At 35.8% G+C, this 19919-nt stretch overlaps 1 protein-coding gene across 1 annotated transcript in view; it reads right to left on the reverse strand.

The window, feature by feature from the left end:
- Positions 1-4093, reverse strand: part of LOC130012172 (deoxynucleoside triphosphate triphosphohydrolase SAMHD1-like) — a 38336-nt gene extending 34243 nt beyond the window's left edge. Inside the window, exon 1 of the mRNA XM_056099563.1 lies at positions 3973-4093. The gene's annotated coding sequence lies outside the window, so the exon portion shown is untranslated. The remainder of the gene's footprint in view (positions 1-3972) is intronic.
- Between the last annotated feature and the right edge of the window lie 15826 nt (positions 4094-19919).

The raw sequence follows: 19919 nt of genomic DNA on the forward strand, positions 1-19919 counted from the left end.
AAACACATTCTATACTTTTATCACCTACTCTCCCTTTTTTCCTGTGAGTTTACCAAACCTGTGGATACTCTTTCCATGTTATATAGTGCCGAGAGTCAGTTGTTGGTACCCAACTTTCTCCAAACCGGTTTAACTCACAATTCATCTTTCTAAACACTCATCTTTTTTTCTTTTTCTCCTTCTAGGACGACCAAAATGGTTACTACCATTACTATTGTTACTATGCATCCACGCAACTCATTCTTCCAAGGTGATAAATAGAATTAATTACGGAATAGTATTCAAGCCAGCTACGCCTGTTGAAACAATTACATTTGGAGTTAATAACTGGATCCAAACCTTTCAATTTTCCTTACCAGAAGTGCCAATATTCCCTGAAATTGCTCAGTGTCGAAAAGCTAATTCAACGTGTGGATTCATCAACAAAATCTTGAATGAAATTAATCATATAAAAATAAGGACTGCTACTTCAGTAAACAATACTAATAATCATGTGAAAAAGCTAGTGTCAGAATTTACAGAGCCTCCAAGTAGATTCCGAAGGAAAGCTATCTTGGGATTCATAGGGGACATATCAAAATCCCTATTCGGCACAGCGACCGAGGAGGATGTGGACTTACTAAAGAAACACATGTATGCATTAGAGAAACAAAACAAAGTGATGGCTAATGATCTTACGCACCATGCTGACCACTTCTCTTCGTATATGACGACAACAAACAAGAGACTTGACAACGCTATGGAGGGAATAAAACAAAACCACAACGCCATATTATTCGCCACAAAACACATGGACGAAACATACCAAAGTGCGGAAGAAGCCTTTTTAGCGATGTCACATTTACTCACTGATCAAATGGTGCAATCAAGCTCGATTGAGGCGCAGTTAGAAAATTTTAAATTTGGCCTCCAAAGTTTAATTCAAAAACGATTATCTCCACTTATAGTTTCTCCAGAATTATTAACAAAAACTATTCATGGGATTCAGAAACTACTACAGAAGAATTACCCAAATTTTAAGGTACTTGAAACAAATACTCAGTATTACTATTCCACTTCCAAATTCTCCCTATTTCGTAAAAGAAACAATATTTTTATTTCTGTAACTGTACCAATAATTAGTAATACTAATCTAACATTTAACTATAATTTAATTCATAAATGTTCTGGCGATAAGCACTTGTATTGTACGAATAAAATCGCGTTGAGATCAGGAACAATTTCATCTTGTGAATTATCTCTTTTTCTTGATGACAGAACTAATATCAAACGTTTTTGTAATTTTAGATTCAAGTTTAATGCACTTTCAAGTTCAATATTCGAATTACCACCATCTTCTATTATTGTATATAATACACACATGTTAACTTTAAATTGTAATTCAAATCAAAAAATGTTGCAAGGCTGCAAATTTTGTATTATTAAGATTCCTTGCCAATGTTCGGTTTCAACTCAAGGATTGTTTTTGGCTAAAAATTTGGACTCATGTTCGAAATTCAATGATACACAAATAACTAAGCTCCACCCAATTAATTTAGCTTTGCTTCAGCACGTCTTCAGTGAAGATGAAATATCATCTGTAGCGGGTGATACAGTATTCCCACAGCCCCCGAATATCACAAATGTACCTTCCTTCAAACTATACAATCATAAGTTTACGGACATTGTCGCAAATGATAAGCAAGATCATTTAAGTCTTGACAGGATGGTACAAAGTGCAAAAGAGGACAAAATAATTTTCAAGACTTTATCAGAATCAGTCTTGGATGATAATTTAAAATTTCAGTCATCATATTATGACACAAAATCACTCCTATTATATTTGTCCTTGATTGTTTCATTTCTTTCATTCCTGGCATGTTTGTATCTCTTTTGCAAATTACGTACCAACCTAAATCGCCCATATCAGACGATACTATTATTAGTTTTGATTATTGGAATTTGAGTATTGCTGTTTTGTGTATCCTTATACTCATTTTTCTTATATACAAATTTATTTCTAAATCAAGGAAGAACACTTCCATTTTACTAGAGGTTACATCTGGGAAACATTGTGTCACTATTCCCATTGTTTCACTCCCATTATGCCCCCCACATTATCATATTATACACCCATCTATCATTAAGGATTTACACCTATCGATTCGGATTTTTCCTTTTTTATTAATATCTTGGCCAAACTTTCAAATAATTAATAAACTGAATGAACAAACAACTTCAGTAACAAATAAAATCAATATTTCATGGTTTCAAGTTTTTAAATTACGATATATTCTAAAACAACCTTTTAACACGTATATTTTGGTACAGCACCAAAGATTTTTTATATCCACTGTCAAATTTGGCAATAAAATCCGAATCAATATATAACGAATTATAACTTGAGGCATTCCTTCATTAAAATGTGAATTATTGTACATATATATTATATTCATGTTTTATTATTATGTTTTCTTTTATCAAAACATTTATTTTAGAGTATTATCTAGGATACTTGGATTTACCAAGATACTTGTATGTAAATATATATTTTGTTTGAAATTATGAATATTAATTATGATTGCGTATTAATTATCCTTCAGTTTATATATATAACTTTGACATTGATGATCAGTTTATTTTTTTAAAGCTTGTGAGGACACAAAGCTAAAGGAGCAGAGGGAGTAATGTAATAGTTAGTGTTTTATCATATATTTTAAATCTTATAATCCCTATTGTTGTTTTAAAGATTATTCTAAACGCTACCTTAATTAGATGAATTCTGGTATAAGCTGTATTGGAGTATTAGCAAGTATTGTGAGGGCAGCGTATTAAGTTACAAACAATAAACATTAATTAGTGTTTAACTAAATTGGTTGCTATAAACTAGTTGCTAGGAATACATAATGTAGATATAAAAGGGAAGACATCTAGTAGACTCCTCATAAACTTGCTATACATCTAATACAGTGTTTGTTTCCATTTTAAGACTTATAACCAGAGAATTTTAGCTTTTACAATACGACGGCTTCTAATTGTTTAGAAAGTTACCGACATTGATGTGATTAGGCCTACTACTACGAATATTACTCGTATGGCAGAACACAAATGACGAATAAAAATAAAATATAATATTAAGTTACAAGTTTCTGAATTGGCTGATAAAACTTTGATATGACTAAGTGTTTTATGAGTTTAGGTCGGTCACTGCAATTGGTAACACAATATTCGCATGTCGATCTACATGCCCGAACATGCACATTGAGTACACATTGTCAAGTAGCCTATAATGTCCAAGTTGAAGATCAAGCTATAACATAATCATAAAATTCCCAGAAAATCAACACTGAGTAGAATTCTTGGAAAGTAGATGATCATGTTCTGTTTCAAATAACTTATCTAAAAACAAACAAAACAAGCGGTTGCCATGCAAGATACGCCCACATTTTACAAGAGATGGGCAGAAAACAATCTAAATAAAGTGATTTTTCGTAAAATCAGAGGACATAATTAATTACTGAGTAGAATTCTTGGAAAGTAGATGATCATGTTCTGTTTCAAATAACTTATCTAAAAACAAGCGGTTGCCATGCAAGATACGCCCACATTTTACAAGAGATGGGCAGAAAACAATCTAAAAAAAAGCGATTTTTCGTAAAATCAGAGGACATAATTAATTACGGAAGTTAAGGGCGAAGGAGTAGGATCGCCTGCCTAACCTTGTGGGTTACTCCGGTTTCCACTGCTCTAGACCGCTACACGCAAGCTAATTACTGAAATTAAAAAGTACCATACTGGTGCAAGCCTGCGATCAGTGCGATCGAAAAGAAACTTGACTCAAATGACACTGACATAACTTCTGACCATAAAGCGCATGTACATATTACCTAATTCTATGTTTATTTAGTATTATGACAGTTCCTGTGTCGTCTTGAAAACCAGGTAATTTACACATGTATTATTATAAAACAGACAATATGTATGTAATCTTACCTGCAGCTTAGCTTACCGTCTTGAGAACTGTATATATCAACTGTATGTAGTATCGAATATAAACACGTTTCTAGGTCAACCGTGACCACTAGTGATATACAAGTGTAAAGAAGGTTCTGACGAAGACCGCGTGTTAGATAAAAAATTTCCCCTGCTCTGGGTGTAACCTTTCCTGTGTCAAGGCCACAACTTTGGTGGTTCTTGACAATTCCAGAGATAAGAAATGCGTATAGTATAACGAGTGCAAAACAATAGAAGATTTCACGCACTATCGGCACAGTATAGCCATTTTTCAGCTATACATAATAAGTGTTACACTGGATCGATACACAGTGTGTCACATCACTTATTATCCTCCCTAATATCAGACTAGCCATTTTACTTATTATTCCCCTTAGCTATTTCACTTTTTATCCTCCCTAATGTCACACTAGCTATTTCACTTTTTATCCTCCATTTATCAGCCATTTCAGATATTATCCATCTTATTATCGCACTAAATAATATAAAAATATAAAAAATAAAAGTTTAGCAAATTTAAAACAACCACATGTCAGACTAGCCATTTCAATTATTATCGTTAAGGGCATTAAATAAATTGTGTATTATTATTATTATTATTATTATTATATAGCGCTCTGCTTTCGGATGTATTCAGAGATGCTTTACAATATTAAAAATATCATACGTACATATAAATATAAATAAACTATCAAAAATAAAAATAGTTTAGCGAAATTGAAGCAATAACATGAGTAAATGAGACATTAATTTTAAGAGAAAATAAGGCGAGTAAATTGATTTTAGAACAATATTATACGATTAGCTTTCCGAAACAAATAATTTGTGCAGCCGAATAGGTAGAGTTTAAATTCACCCTGGCCCTGGCCCAGTTGCAAGCGACTCCCAATAACTGTGAGGGAGACAGAGGGAGAGTTAGTCATTTTGGGACTAACTCGGAGAAAACCCTAGATTTTGTCACGTACATGCTGGGAATCGAAGCATGCCACTTGACCGAATGACAGAGTTAGAGGACGTAAACCCAATTACAATTTAATTTGCGTTTCATAATAATAATAATAATAATAATAATATCTTTATTTTCAAAGGTGAAAAATTAGGCTTAAAGCCTGTTTACAATTGTGCCCTTTATAACAAAGAAATGAAAAAGACAGTAACAGAACCAGACACTTAACAAATACTCACACACAAAACATTCAAATATATACAGTTTGTGCGAAGGGAAGGATCTTTAACAGTTACAAAATAACCTATTGATATTAAATAAGGGGAATACTCTCAACATACAGATAAACCGGTCTGACCAGCTTATGACTATAGGTATATTGTAACCAAGGCCCTATTATAGGTAATATATACAATCTGGTATCTAAGGCCGTGGGATATCATTAAATATAGGTTCTATAAACATAGCAACCCAACCACACACCCCGAAACAAATGTTGTGGATTTCAACCCAGACTTGTATGTGACCAGTAATATGGTCTACCACTGCCAAACCTCGTGGGTTGTATCCCCCCACCCCCGGTTTCCTCCCGCTTCCAAACCTCGTGGATTTTATTAGGGTCCCTCGGTTTCCTCCCACCGCCAAACCTCATGGGTTTTTATCAGGGTCCCGGGTTTTCCCCCACCGCTAAAGACCCTTACGTGTAAGCGAATTATTGAAAGTGAAACATGTTATTCTCCCCTACATTTCTCCCCTTCATCCCCACCACAATCCCATGCCTATTTTTCCAATTTCAATATATTATTTCATTGTCTGTATATTGAAGGGGGGGGGGGGGGGCGAATGCACGTGTGTGCTGTATCATAAGGTCTGTCATTGAGTCAACTGGCCGGGTCCTCCGGTTTGCTCCCACTGCTAAAGACCCCTACACACAAGCGAATTATTGAAATAAAATTGAACCATGTATGTGTTAGTCTCGAAATGACCTAGTTTGTGTTGAGTGGATGTTAAACCCATTCTATCTCTGTGTATATCGGACCCCGGTCTATTTATCAGCACAATATGATTGGATAAAGCCGAATTCAAATTATTTCAAGGACCTAAGTCCGTAACTCAAAATCCTCCAAAATCCCTGCTAAAGACCCCTACACACAAGCGAATTATTGAAATAAAATTGAACCATGTATGTGTTAGTCTCGAAATGACCTAGTTTGTGTTGAGTGGATGTTAAACCCATTCTATCTCTGTGTATATCGGACCCTGGTCTATTTGTCAGCACTATATGACTGGATAAAGCCAAATTCAAATTATTTCAGAAATCGTGGTTGTATGAATGCGTTGGGTTCAGAACTTAAATCCGTTAAAATACCCCGAAACATGTTAATTCTACTTATATTGTCAGCCATGATGTTGTTACAGTAACAGATTTGATAAACACAACCTTCTTCTACTCTGATCGACAGCAGAAATGGCGAGGAAAAAAAACTGGCGAGACAAACAGGCAGGAAATATTTATTAAAATCTCCAAAAGGGAAATCACCGTCTATTTCTGATTATGACCTAAGCGTTGTAGACTAGGTTATACTGGTCTGAAATCCTGATAAATTCTTGGTAGCAGGTTTCAATGCGGGTACTGATGCGCATCCAGAAGGCAAGGGTGCTACCGAATACACCATACGGTGACGGTAGTGTGTCCATGTAGCCGCCGCGAAATCGGACCCCGTGTGAATTAATCCCGAGTCAGTTTGAACCCCTTGCGAATTTGGGACCCTAATTGGTTTATAACAAATTTCAACTCGCTATTCAGGTGACTTTGTTCTTGGAGGCGTCGCTATCAGATGCTGGTTTCTGAAATGAGGTCACAACCAACAAAAGGTTGAGAAACACTGATCTAACCTATTCTATCAAAGTGATGCTGTATCATCTAACCTATTTACTAACAAATCAGTTTGGTCAGGATTCTATTCATCACAGTACCAAATGATATTTGTATAATTAACAAAGGCTTTCAAACGACAGGAATCGAACGAATGTATAAAAATATGTAAAAACTAGTCAAATAGAGACTAAAATTATTTTTAAAAAAATCAACAGCACAATTGACAGTTTTGCTGTAGGAATAGCCATGTTAAAGTGTCTGTGTGATGGTATGGGTGGGTGCGTGTGTGTGTGTCTGGGTGTGTGTGTGGGGGGGGGGTAGCTGAGACTTTCTTAGAGTATTTTTACCAAAGATCTGTCATCAGAAAAACAAAATCCAGGTAATATAGGACTTGGTTGAACTGAAAATAAATCCTAGGGAAAACCTCTCTATAATTTGTGGTATACGTGAGATTTGCACGTGAACATTAAATAGATTGATTGTTCAACTAAACAAATATATTGAGACGCTTTATTGTGTAGTCACCAATAGATATATTATTATCAATAGAAATCTACACGTCAGAAATTAAAATATTCCTTTCATAATATTTTATATTAAAAACAGGTCACTGGCAACTTGCCAAATATAAAATCGTGGTGGTCGTGTGGTTATATACTAAGCAGCAAAAGAAACGTCAGGTTGGTATGTTACTCTGAATAGACGCATTGCATAAAACTTGCCAAATGTTTTTATTGTATATTGGTGACCACATCTCTAACTTTACCTGAGCAATAAGGCTCCACCCCAAACACAGAATTGAACCCAATAAAATGTTCTCAAAAACGCAATCTGACTTCTGAGATGGTAATGTGTTCTCCATGATTTTCATGTAACTCATGCTGCACGTGCTGTTCGCCGGGACCAGCCCTATAAAATGCACCCCTATACCTGGTTGAAACATTCACACTACAACGTCAGCAGCATGCCACGACTCACGACAGCCCCGAGGAACCAGGCGCTTGGAAGACTTCCAAGCGTTGCCAATCACTTCCAGGCCAATGTTCGGACCATCTACAGGCTTCAGCAACGCTTACGGGTCACCAACACCTCGGATGATCGCCCCAAAACTGGTAAACCATGGGTTACCACAAGGCGACAAGACCACCATGTTGTGCGACAGCACGTGCAGAATCCCTTCACACAGGCATCTGAGTACCGATACATTGCGCCGACGTCTCACCAGAAAGAACATCCATTGCCGTAGACCTTACCGTGAACCGATTCTCACCCGTCGCCATCGACGTGGACGTCTACAGTTTGCCCAACACCACCAGAACTGTTCTGTTCACAGATGAGAGTCGGAATTGCGTATCAACTGCAGATGGCAGGACTAGAATATGGTGTCGACGTGGCCAGCGTTATTCTGACCAATGTGTCATGGAACGAGACTCATGGGGAGGTCCAAACATAATGATGTGGGGTGGAATCGGCCCGAACCAGAGAGTGGGTCCTATGGTGGTCCAGAGGGAGGAGGCGGCATCACAGCAGTGCGCTACATCGATCAAGCTCTCAGACCCCACGTCATACCACATTTCGCACGTCATCGAAACAACGTTTGCAGCATGACAACGCCCATGCCCACACCGCCAGAGTTACTCGGGACTTTCTACAGCAGAACGGTGTCAACGTTATGCACTGCCCAACCTTTAGTCCGGACTTAAACCCGATTGAACATCTTTGGGATGAAATTCAGGGGAGACTTAATAACATCGTACCGAGACCAAACACATCCGATGGATTGCGTCAGGCTTTTCTGAGAGTGTGGTTCCAGGTGTCAATGGCGTTCATTAATCGCCTGGTACACTCCATGTACAGACGGTGCGCTGCTGATATTGACACTCGCGGTGGACACACCAGATACTGATGTATAGACTGTGTACAGACTCTAAACCTTCTCGTAATGTCTAGGAATTGTAATGAATTAATCACTAATGTGTCAACATACTGTTCAGAAAAAATTGCTTTGATCCATTTAGTAAATCGTTTTCTAGAATGATTTGATTTAAGTGCCTCTCTGATTTTGAAATGGTACTGACGTTTTTTGTTTGTTTTTTTTTTTTGTTTTTTTTTAAGTATAGATATAACCTGTCGTGGCCGCTACAACATGTCATAGCCACGGACAGTAGAGCTATGGTCGTTTGGTTATACAACAACCTTTCGCGGAAATGCGTGACTTTTAAAGCTACAAATGACATGGCCACGGAGAACCGTGGTGGGTGTGAGGTTGTTGGTCAACTTAAAACCGAGACCAAAACAAAAACTTAAAAAAAGTCAAAATGTAACAAGAACACGGTTGATATTTTCAACTGAACAACAACGTCTATAAAAACAATTTCGATTAATATTACTCGAAATTCGTACTTCGCCTGGAAATATGTCAATAATGACAACGACGTTGTATTAGACTAGTCGGAGTAGGACGTGAAACCCCATCTCATTTTAATCATAAAGACAGCGACCGGCTATTTGGTATTATTCTAAATTGCTTGAATTATCTCGCAAGATGTATTTCTAGCACAAGATGAAATATATATTCCAAGTGAAATGTGAAACCCCATTTTCGTGTAAACAATAAATGATTGCACTTTGGCAAGTCGAACGCCATTGTTGCTAAGGGGAGGGGGGGATAGAAACTATCAATAACATAATTAGAAAGAGCAAATCAAAATTGTATTAACCCTGCCAACTTATCAAATGATATAAGATATTCTTGAAAGAGCATGTATACCCTGCATCGTGCACGATAAATTGGATAAATAAATATTCTCTAGAAATATTACTCGTTTAGTGGTTTTGTGGGTCGTGAAAATACAAGATTGACCTAGCTTTCTATAAATATAATATTTTCTTGAAAGAACCATACGGTAATCACGTGTTACGTGTTTTAGGTAACGGATCGCTTAGTTCACAATGTATAAATGTATAAAGTCAAGTCATGTGTTGAGTGTAGTTACATGTATAAATTATCATAATGTCGTCTTTCTATAGCTGTATAGAAAGCAGAATTCATATCTATTTAAGTGGTATGTAGTCATGAATAGGACAGGATCAGGTGTCATTGACAAGCCAATTGTTTGGGTTGAATCATATCAATGATGAATAACAAGTCGTTAGATAAAATTATTTTTAAATATGGATTTTGAGGGAATAAAGTGTTTAATTTTAAATGGCGTATCTTAATTTAATGTGTGAGTATATTGTATATGGCGATCTTTGCGCGCTCTGGGACCATTTTCCGTCGTCGTAGCAGCGAAATAAGGACGCCATCCCGATCTGACGGGTATATGGCCCATTACATCTTTTTAGGGAAAATCCTATTACATCTACACGTGATCACGCTGGCGCTCCCGCTACAACCTGAAAACGTACGGCAAAGTGCAGCTAGGTCTCTAAGAACGATCTGTTGACGCAGTAGAAACTCTCGGGCCGAGAGGAGGTCGCCATGAGCTACCTTGACCGCGACTGTACTGCGTTAATACACTGTCATGGTTGTTTTCCACTACCTCTCCAAATCGTTCTCAGAGACGTTATTGCGTTTTACCGCATGATTTCATACATTTTAGGACGCAGTGTGATAGGGTTTTGAATAGACCGATGCCCTGGTCGCAGAAGGCTCTATTTTGGATGCACGGCGCACCTGTTCAATGAATGAGTTGTTAGCGTATTGCTGAATGTGTAGTGATAGCGCTGCGGTAGCGACTTGGGTGCACTGAGAGCACACATAGAGCAGTAGTGGGTGCATTGAAAGTGCACTAATGATCATACTGGGAACTGTATAGGATCACCGTGACAGCGTAGTAAATTTGTTAAGAACGTACTGTAAGCTAATTCGTGTCATGGATTTTCATAATTATTGGAGATGGCATTGCGCTTTGGTGAAGAATTTCACAATCCGGAAACACAAAGCGCTGGCCGTTCGAGCTATTATAGTTGAAAAACATATAACGAAAAATGAATATATTGAACATTTCAGTCGAATTGCTTTATTCTGAGTGTGAGAAGATGTAGGTAAGATAGTCGAGATTCTCAAATGTCATAGCTACGATGATTATGAAAAGGGTTCGAGTATTTAACGTTAAATTATTAAATTATTATATCTCGACCATCCCATGGCCTATAGTGTTGATTACGTGTTTGCCAATATTCCAAGCAAGAAAGGTGAGCAATAGCCAGATTTAGGTCTTGCATAATGCATCTTTGTGCCTTTTGGGAGTAGGGTCGCCTGTCCAACCTCGTGGGTTTTCTCCGGGTCCTCCGGTTTCCTCCCACTGCTAAAGACCCCTACGCGCAAGCGAATTATGTAAATAAAATTAAACCATATGTTAGTCCCGAAATGACCTAGTTTGTGTCGAGTGAACGTTAAACCCCATTTCTCTCTCTCTCTCTTGTGCCTTTTGAATAACTTTATTTGACACTTTGGTTGCCATAGTAACAATGGTCGTACAACGAACAAATGAAACGACGAACCACGAACTTGCTTATTCGATATTCACCAAATATGGAATTAGTAATATACTAAAGGCGCCTTTAAAGGGAATAAGCCGGGATTGTTTTTTATGAGCCTAATAATCATCTAGAATGGACGCATTTACTTTACTCATTTTATCTACTTCTTATGGACTCTTCCAACTACTATATTGTCATTACTTGCTATACTGTTGGCGCTATTGACAACAAATGCTCGATGATAAGTAGGATCCGTTTCCTCTGTCCCAATTAAACCTGCCAATTGTTGGTATCCCATAATACTTATCTAGCAAATTAACTTCTGGAAATCTTGTTCCATTCTATTTCTTGTTTACACGATGATTGGTTGGCTGGTTTCTAGTCTATGTGGATCCACTGTGCCTAAATGGGCGAGACGCTGGCTCGCTAGCATTGGCCGAGAAAGTTCATCCAGGACGGAGGACCTGAAAAGGCGGCTGTTTAGTCGTCCGAATGGGACGAAAAAAAAACGAGGCCCCGTGTACAAATTGGATCGCACGTAAAAATTCTTTGCAGCTTGAACTCGATATAAGAGTAGGCCGTAGTGCCCCTGTCCGGGCATCCATCGTCATACCCATCGTCATTAGCCCAGTTCGGAGCAGAACAATAGAACGTTAAACTCCATGTCATTTTATTTCATTTCTAGTCTATGGCGAGTATCCTAATCTCAAACTAGTATTCGAGTATTTTAATACAGGAGTTCTGCTATTCATTATGCGAATACAGGAGGTCTACAATAGAACATTCGAATACAGGAGGTCTACAATAGAACATTCGAATACAGGAGGTCTACAATAAAACATTCGAATACAGGAGGTCTACAATAGAACATTCGAATACAGGAGGTCTGCGATCGAACATTCGAATACAGGAGGTCTGCGATCGAACATTCGAATACTCGGGTCGAGGCTCTTATGATTATTCTGCAATTATTTATTGTCGTGGTTGATGCTAGAGAATGGATGTGAGAAAATTAGTTGTCGTTCAGGCAGGGCGTGGTGGGGTTTGGGTAGAAACACATAATATGGATTTTTGTGACAATTAGAATCAATAACCCGACATATAACCCGACCCGAAATTTTCGAATATTGAGCGAAGGAAGGGAGGATGGGGGATAATTTTAAAACGTTTTCTTTTTCGGGCCACGAGGTAACAAATCATCTAACTGACCTGCTTCCAAAGTCAAATATTTCTTGGGTCAGTCGGACCAAAATTCATATTGGGGCAACTGTGTACCGCGCCACATATCTTTTGTTAGCCTTGATCGTCTATTTTGTTAGCCTGTATCTCTCTCCTTTAGGACTACAACGTTGTGTTTTCTCAGCATACCGAAATCAAATACGTAACAGGAACAACAATAGTTTTGTCTATGTTTTTATGTCATAACAGTTAAACAATAGTCTATATAACAATATTTAAAATTAACAATTCTTTCGCTATATTATTACCATATTATATTATTATTAAAATATTATTACCATTACTAGGGTGACCCATGTACTCACAGAAATACAGTCCACCGCTGATAGTTCGAGACTACCACTGAAGCGTGCACATTCGCCGTGCCGAGACCAACTTTCTGACAGTATGATACTATAAATAGCCATGGCACGTGCAATTCTCTACAAATCTATCAACTATTACAGACGTAAAAAAATTATTGTTGACGATTTTGAATAGCAGTAAAATTAAGCTTCTTGGTTATTACAGCAGATTTAGAAATTACGTTCGTTTCATTTTTTAAATCGCTTTATCATTAACTGTACCGTTAAGAGCGGCATCTTTTGGTTTAGTACAAATAATATCTCTGAATCACTCGGGTTAGACAGGAACATGATACTAGCAATAGTTTCATTTGACTTTTACAAGCTTCTTAAAACGATTGTTGAGCTACCTAACGTGCTTATTTCTAAATTCAATTTCTTGTTCTAGCTTTCTGTTATGTTTCGTAAAAAAAGTAGTCTTGATTATCCCGACATGTCAATCAGACGTAGAATGGTCGATAGACTGGTTAAGCGAGACTAATTTCAAAACAAGGGCACGTAACCTATCTTTTACTCAAAAGTGTCTGGATGTTATGGACGACTCTTGGAACCAGTTTTCAGTCTATTATTTATGTATTGTTTAATGGTCGAGAGCGAGACATTAAGTAATATATTGTAACAACATGAGGGCCGTAGGCCCGAATGTTTTTACAATATATTACGCAATGTCGTAAGCTCGAGACCATTAAACATCTTAAAATACTGACACTCCGCACGAGCTTTTACGTCACACTAGTCCAATATCTCACTGGTATGAATAAAGTACTATTGGCAAGTTGCCCGTACGATTATTTGAAATAATGGTACGCCAACATCAAAGGGTGACGTCACATCTGTATTTTAAACATGATTAATGGTCATAGCTTATTAAGTACAACATGATCGTTTATTTAGTGACTATAATTGTGTGAAACTGATTTGAGGCTTGGCATATATATAAATATTGTGGCGTAATTGTCGAGATATATGGAGATATTTATTTATTGATTCTCAATTTATAATCAAAATATATATATATATATATATATATATATAATTGTCGAGATATATGGAGATATTTATTTATTGATTCTCAATTTATAATCAAAATATATATATATATTAATCATGTATAAATATATATAAATATATATATATATTTTAGGACCATCGTATTGTTGCAACTGTCAACGTAGGGAGTCAAAATGGTGTTACGGAAATTTTACTTTAAGGAACACACTTGCAAATTATAGAGGAGACGGCTTCTCTTTTCCGTCATTAATTACACGCCAGGGTGACGTCATACATACCGGCAGTATGCTCCCTGAGTCTCTCCTCTCAGAGCATTGTTCTGAACCAGACTTTAATAGATTACAAAACATTTTCTCCCCCATGCACACACACATTAAATTAATCAAAGAGGATTGTACCAGTGGAATGTATCTCCACTTTCGATATTAAAATGTGATAATGGAAGATGTTTATTGTGTTTGTTGATAATGTACTCGTTTTGGTTAACACTGAAGATAAAGCCAATATAATCACCATAATATCTACCAGTCTTCCGTCTCCACTCCTCGTGTATCGTCTTCACTAATTCGTCCACTGTTTTATTTCTACTTATACTTATAATCATATTCCCACAACCACTGTAAATACAGGTAAATATATATTATAATACTTATATCATACAGGTAAATATATATTATAATACTTAGATCATACAGGTAAATATAATATATTGTCAGTTTAATTAGCAAGTGAATAAAGACCATGTTTCTACTTACATGTAGTTTATTATATCAAGTTCAATCATATCATCTTTTTCTTTAATTATATTTTTATTTGTTTTCTTGACTCCTGTTTAATTAGCAAGTGAAAATAAAGACCATGTTTCTACTTACAACGTGTTGTTTATTTTAAGCGTTATCATATCAACACTTTTCTTGACCCCTCTTTTAAATTTCAGAGCTTCTACCAATGACTTGAGTTGCTGTATCTCGTCAGCTCGAGTCTCACTGTCCGACTTGAGTCGCTCATTGTCCGACTTAAGTTCCTGTATCTCACGAGAGCGGGTCTCACTGTCCGACTCGAGTCGCTCATTGTCCGACTTGAGTTTCTGTATCTCGTCAGCGCGAGTCTCACTGTCTGACTTGAGTTGCTTTATCTCGTCAGCGCGAGCCTGACTTTCTGACATGAGTCGCTCATTGTCAGACTTGCGTTGCTGTATTTCGTCAGCTTGAGTCTGATTTTCTGACTTGAGTGTCTGATTATCTGACTTGAGTTGTTGTATTTCATTCTTCATTCTATCAACATCTTGTTTTAGTTGATTAGTCTGATGACAGTGTATGTTGTTGGTCTTGCCTAGTTGCACATTATTTGAATCGTACAGTCTGGTGGTGGACGATCTGTTGAAGTGACTAAAAACAAAAAGAAAACAAATATATCTATTTATATTTAACTTTTACCTAAACTGGCGGTGAACGCCACTACATAAGTGTTCGTTATTGAGAGGGACTTTAACAGAATCAGAAATTACGAGCATGAGATTTGTGACTCGTGACGTAATTCGTGTCAAAACCTTGAAATGGCCGAGTCACACTAGTGAATTTATTATATCCTTTATACCAAATCCTAGTGAAAGTCTTATGGGATAAATCCTCTAGATTTTGGTGGTCAAACCGCTAGTAAAATCCTATGGGTTTTGGTCATGTGACACAGATAGCAGCCATGTAAATATGGAGGAAAGTAAAAAGATTGATGAGTTAACTTCTGAAATTCAAATTGCTTTTGCGGTCGTATGCAGCGTTTTACTAATCAAACAAAAAGAACCAAAACGAAAAAGATCTTGTTCGGTCAGACCATGGACTACATAATGTGTTTGGAATCAAAGAAAATGCTCTTGAACTTATTACTTCGTATCTAACAAACCGAGATCAAACAGTTATAGTTGGTGATCACGCTTCACCCAAAAACATTCTTTCTTGTGGCGTTCCGCAAGGATCAGTTCTGGGACCGATACTGTTTAGTCTTTATACTTCACCTCTTGGAGACATAGTACGTAAACATGGGCTGTGTTTTCAATTATACGCTGACGATACTCAGATTTATCTATCATTCAAACCCTCTGTTGACAATCATCTCATTTTTTCAAAGTCAAAACTCGAACAGTGCATAGATGACATTAAAAATTGGATCACTTCAAACTTTCTTAAATTAAACGATGACAAAACTGAGTATCTACAAATTGGTTCTAAAAATGTGCTTAGTAAAGTTGACTCTGATCCTTCAATTCGTGTGTGTAAAACTGTTATATCCCCATCACTAACTGCAAGAAACATAGGAGCCATCTTTGACTCACATTTTACAATGGAAAATCATGTTAATAATATTTGTAAGAATGGCTATTATAATCTGCGCAATATCAGCAGAATACGTAAATATTTATCTGTTGATGCTACTAGAACTTTAATTCAATCTCTTGTGATTTCACGTCTTGATTGTTTGAACTCCTTGTTAACTGGTCTACCGGATAAGCTACTTTCAAAACTACAAAAACTGCAAAATTCCGCAGCACGTCTGGTTACTGGTGTGGGTTATCATGAGCACATAACTCCAATTCTTTACACCCTTCATTGGCTTCCTGTATCATTCAGAATTGATTTTAAAATATTGTTAATTACATACAAATGTCTCAATGGTTTCGCACCCCCATACTTATCTGAATTGATACAAATCCGCACTTCGGTGAGAAACACAAGATCCTCTAGTGACGATTTACAGTTAGTACAACCTCGATCCAGATTAGCATCCTATGGCGAGAGGGCCTTTTCATTTCATGCACCGTTAATTTGGAATAGATTACCTTATCTTATTCGGAAATCACCTTCCATCATTACATTCAAATCGCACTTGAAAACTCATTTATTCAAACAGGCTTTTTACTGATTTTACACATTTGACTGTTTTATGGGTAGTTTTAAAAAATTTATGTCATTTTTACATTGTCTCTCTCTTCTTACTTTTTTAATTTTAGGAACTGTTTCTTTAGGAACTTCTTTTTTATTATAAATTGTATTTTTAGGAACTTCTTTTTATTATAAATTGTATTTTACTTTGTTATTGTTAAGCGCATCTGAACACGTTGGTGAAAGATGCGCTATATAAATGTATTAAATAATAATAATAATAATAATTAGCCTACGACATCAGTTTGGGGCTTATCATTTTCCAATGGAGTAACTAAAACCACAAGACCACAGCACCATTAAATATTTTCTTCGAATGGACTGGAAGACTCTTGAGGAATTATTAAAAAAAGTAAAGCCTGATATTTCAAGAAAGGATACACAAAATCGTGAAAGTATGCCGCCAGGAGAGAGGTTGGCTCTTACGCTGCGATTTTAGCAGCAGGTAATATCTTTAATTAACCAATTGAATATATAACAGACGAGACTTATACTAATAGCTGAATGGTTATTGTGATAAAAACGAATTTAAAGTTAAGGCTCATTGGAAAAAAGAGGTGTTGGATAGCCGAATGTTTAGACATTAAACTTTTCATGAACTACAGTGTCAAATTTGAACTATAGTGTTAAATTACGATTAAAGTTTTGTGCACTTATGAAGAACATTCATATAAGCATTCAATCCGTTTTGAAAAAGACATCCACAAATCTAACAGTTATTTTTATGACTCCGAATAGTTCGTTTCAGTAACACTGTTTATTAATATCACTGTTTCTTACCCATCGACAATAACACGACCGAGATCAAATCATATTTGTAATACCAGATAAATTCAAAAGGAAAATTCAATTTAATTATGCAAATTTGAGATGTTCAAAAGACAATGTTTGGATAAAAATTATTTATTTTCCAGCGGGATAATATGTTTGGATAAATATGATATATTTTATAATACTAGAACACTTATTATGGATACAATCACTTTGATTGTATCCATAATAAGTGTTCTAGCATTATATCATCAATCAATTGTTAAATGCCTCTCAAGGAATATGATAATATATTTTCCAGCTGAATTTCATCACAATTTGTAGAATCAACATAAAACAATACATCATTAATTATATCAAATTTATTCCTAAAAACTACAGTAAAACTCATTAGTAAATTGTTTTTGTAATTTTTTAAATATAATACTTTGACGTCATCAATATTATTTCACCTAAAATTAGATTGAATCTGATACATTTTATTATAATCTAGTTGCTTTCACCATGGAAAACCTATTTTATCCAAGTCTTCAAATGTACTTTCCTTTTTAAAAGCTAGATAAGTCGATAAATTATGATCAAGTATCCACTGTAATTGTCTAATAATAACAATAGTGCATATTTATAATGCGCAAATTTCCATCCATGTATGCATGCTCAAAGCGCTAACAATTATTTAGCAGTTGTTTAGTTAAATTCACTGCATATCAATCATTAATTTGACATTAATGTCTTTTTAATATTGTTTCCATGGATTTCTAATTAATTATTCTTTTTGTCACCGTTATGTTAATACGACATAATTCTTGCAATTCAACAAGGATTTATATACTTTGAAATATAAGAAAAAATCCTTTTATAATAAATATGTTTTCCCCTTACGATATATGGTAAAATCGTACATTGCCAAAAAAGTAAGAATTAAAAAAACAAGCCAAAGGCTGATATTAATTTGTCTCCTAATAAATATACTACGAAATACTATTATTAAAATCAATACAGTTTTATTCTTAAAAAAGATATGGACTATAGTTTATAACACCATTGTTCTCGGATTAACGGCAAAATTTGACATCAAAGGCTACGGCAAAGTGGGAACACCCCTATTATAATATGTACGCTTCAAATTTCAATGAGTAGTACGACGTTTTTATATTGACTATTACTCGTGTAATAAATTTAGTAGTGTCACCTTTAATGTATTACCATTTCATTGCTTGGTATATGGGGAGTCACGGTGGCTAAGATGCTTACTGGCTAGCCTGGACGTCGCGGGTTCGCTTCCGCTGTTGGCCGAGAAAGTTCATGGGGATTTTCCAGCGTGGATTCCTCTTGTCAATTGTGCGGGCATCGAGGGTAAAAGATCGCTTGACAGTTGGAATTCGATATAAGAGTAGGTCGTAGCGCCGCTGTCCGAGCACCCTGTATGGCGTATGCCCAGTCGGAGCAGAAAAGTATACGTTAAAATTTTATTTTATGTCATTGCTTCGTGTGGTGTTTTAAAGACATCAGATGCATAACTGGCATTTTTATTTTTCATTGGATAAACGCCCAGCGTATAGAAATGATTGACCACCATTGTCTTTTTCAGGGTTGTCAGATCACTCAGATGTGCTCGATACCTGTATATCTACGCCTAGGTGTTACATGCTTGGTGTAAGTGGGTTGCTCGACTGACCGTCGTTCGTTCCTAGAGTTTTAAGTCCACTCCCACCTAAGGTCATATCGTAGACTGGCCATACTCCTAGGTCTTAAATAGATGGTCGCGTGTTTCTTATCAATTAGTTTTACGGAAGCTCACATACCAACTATTTTTGTTTTGTTTTTATTTTCTATTTTAAATTTTGAAAAATAATTTCTAACTTTCATTATGGATTTTGTAGAATAATTTTGTAGAATAATTTTTAATTTTGTAAATTAATTTTTAATTTTGTAAATTAATTTTTAATTTTGTAAAATAATTCCTAATTTTGTAAAATAATAATTTTGTAAAATAATTCCTAATTTTGTAAAATAATTCCTTATTTTGTAAAATAATTCCTAATTTTGTAAAATAATTTTTTAATTTTGTAGAATGATTTTCAATTTCTGATTTTGTAAATTTGTTTTCAACATTATGTTGTATGAGTCAATATTTTCTCCAACATCAATATGATTATTTACTCAAAGTATTATGACATATAGGAATGGGCCAAGCAATATAGTTAGGGCCTGGAATGAACTATCTCTCTTATTCACAACTTATATGAAACGGGAGAAATTTTTACCAGTCTAATACATTATGCATTATACATGTACTTTCACTGACCATA

This window comes from Patella vulgata, chromosome 3 (genome assembly GCF_932274485.2).
Source record: "Patella vulgata chromosome 3, xgPatVulg1.2, whole genome shotgun sequence".
NCBI classification, from domain to species: domain Eukaryota; kingdom Metazoa; phylum Mollusca; class Gastropoda; family Patellidae; genus Patella; species Patella vulgata.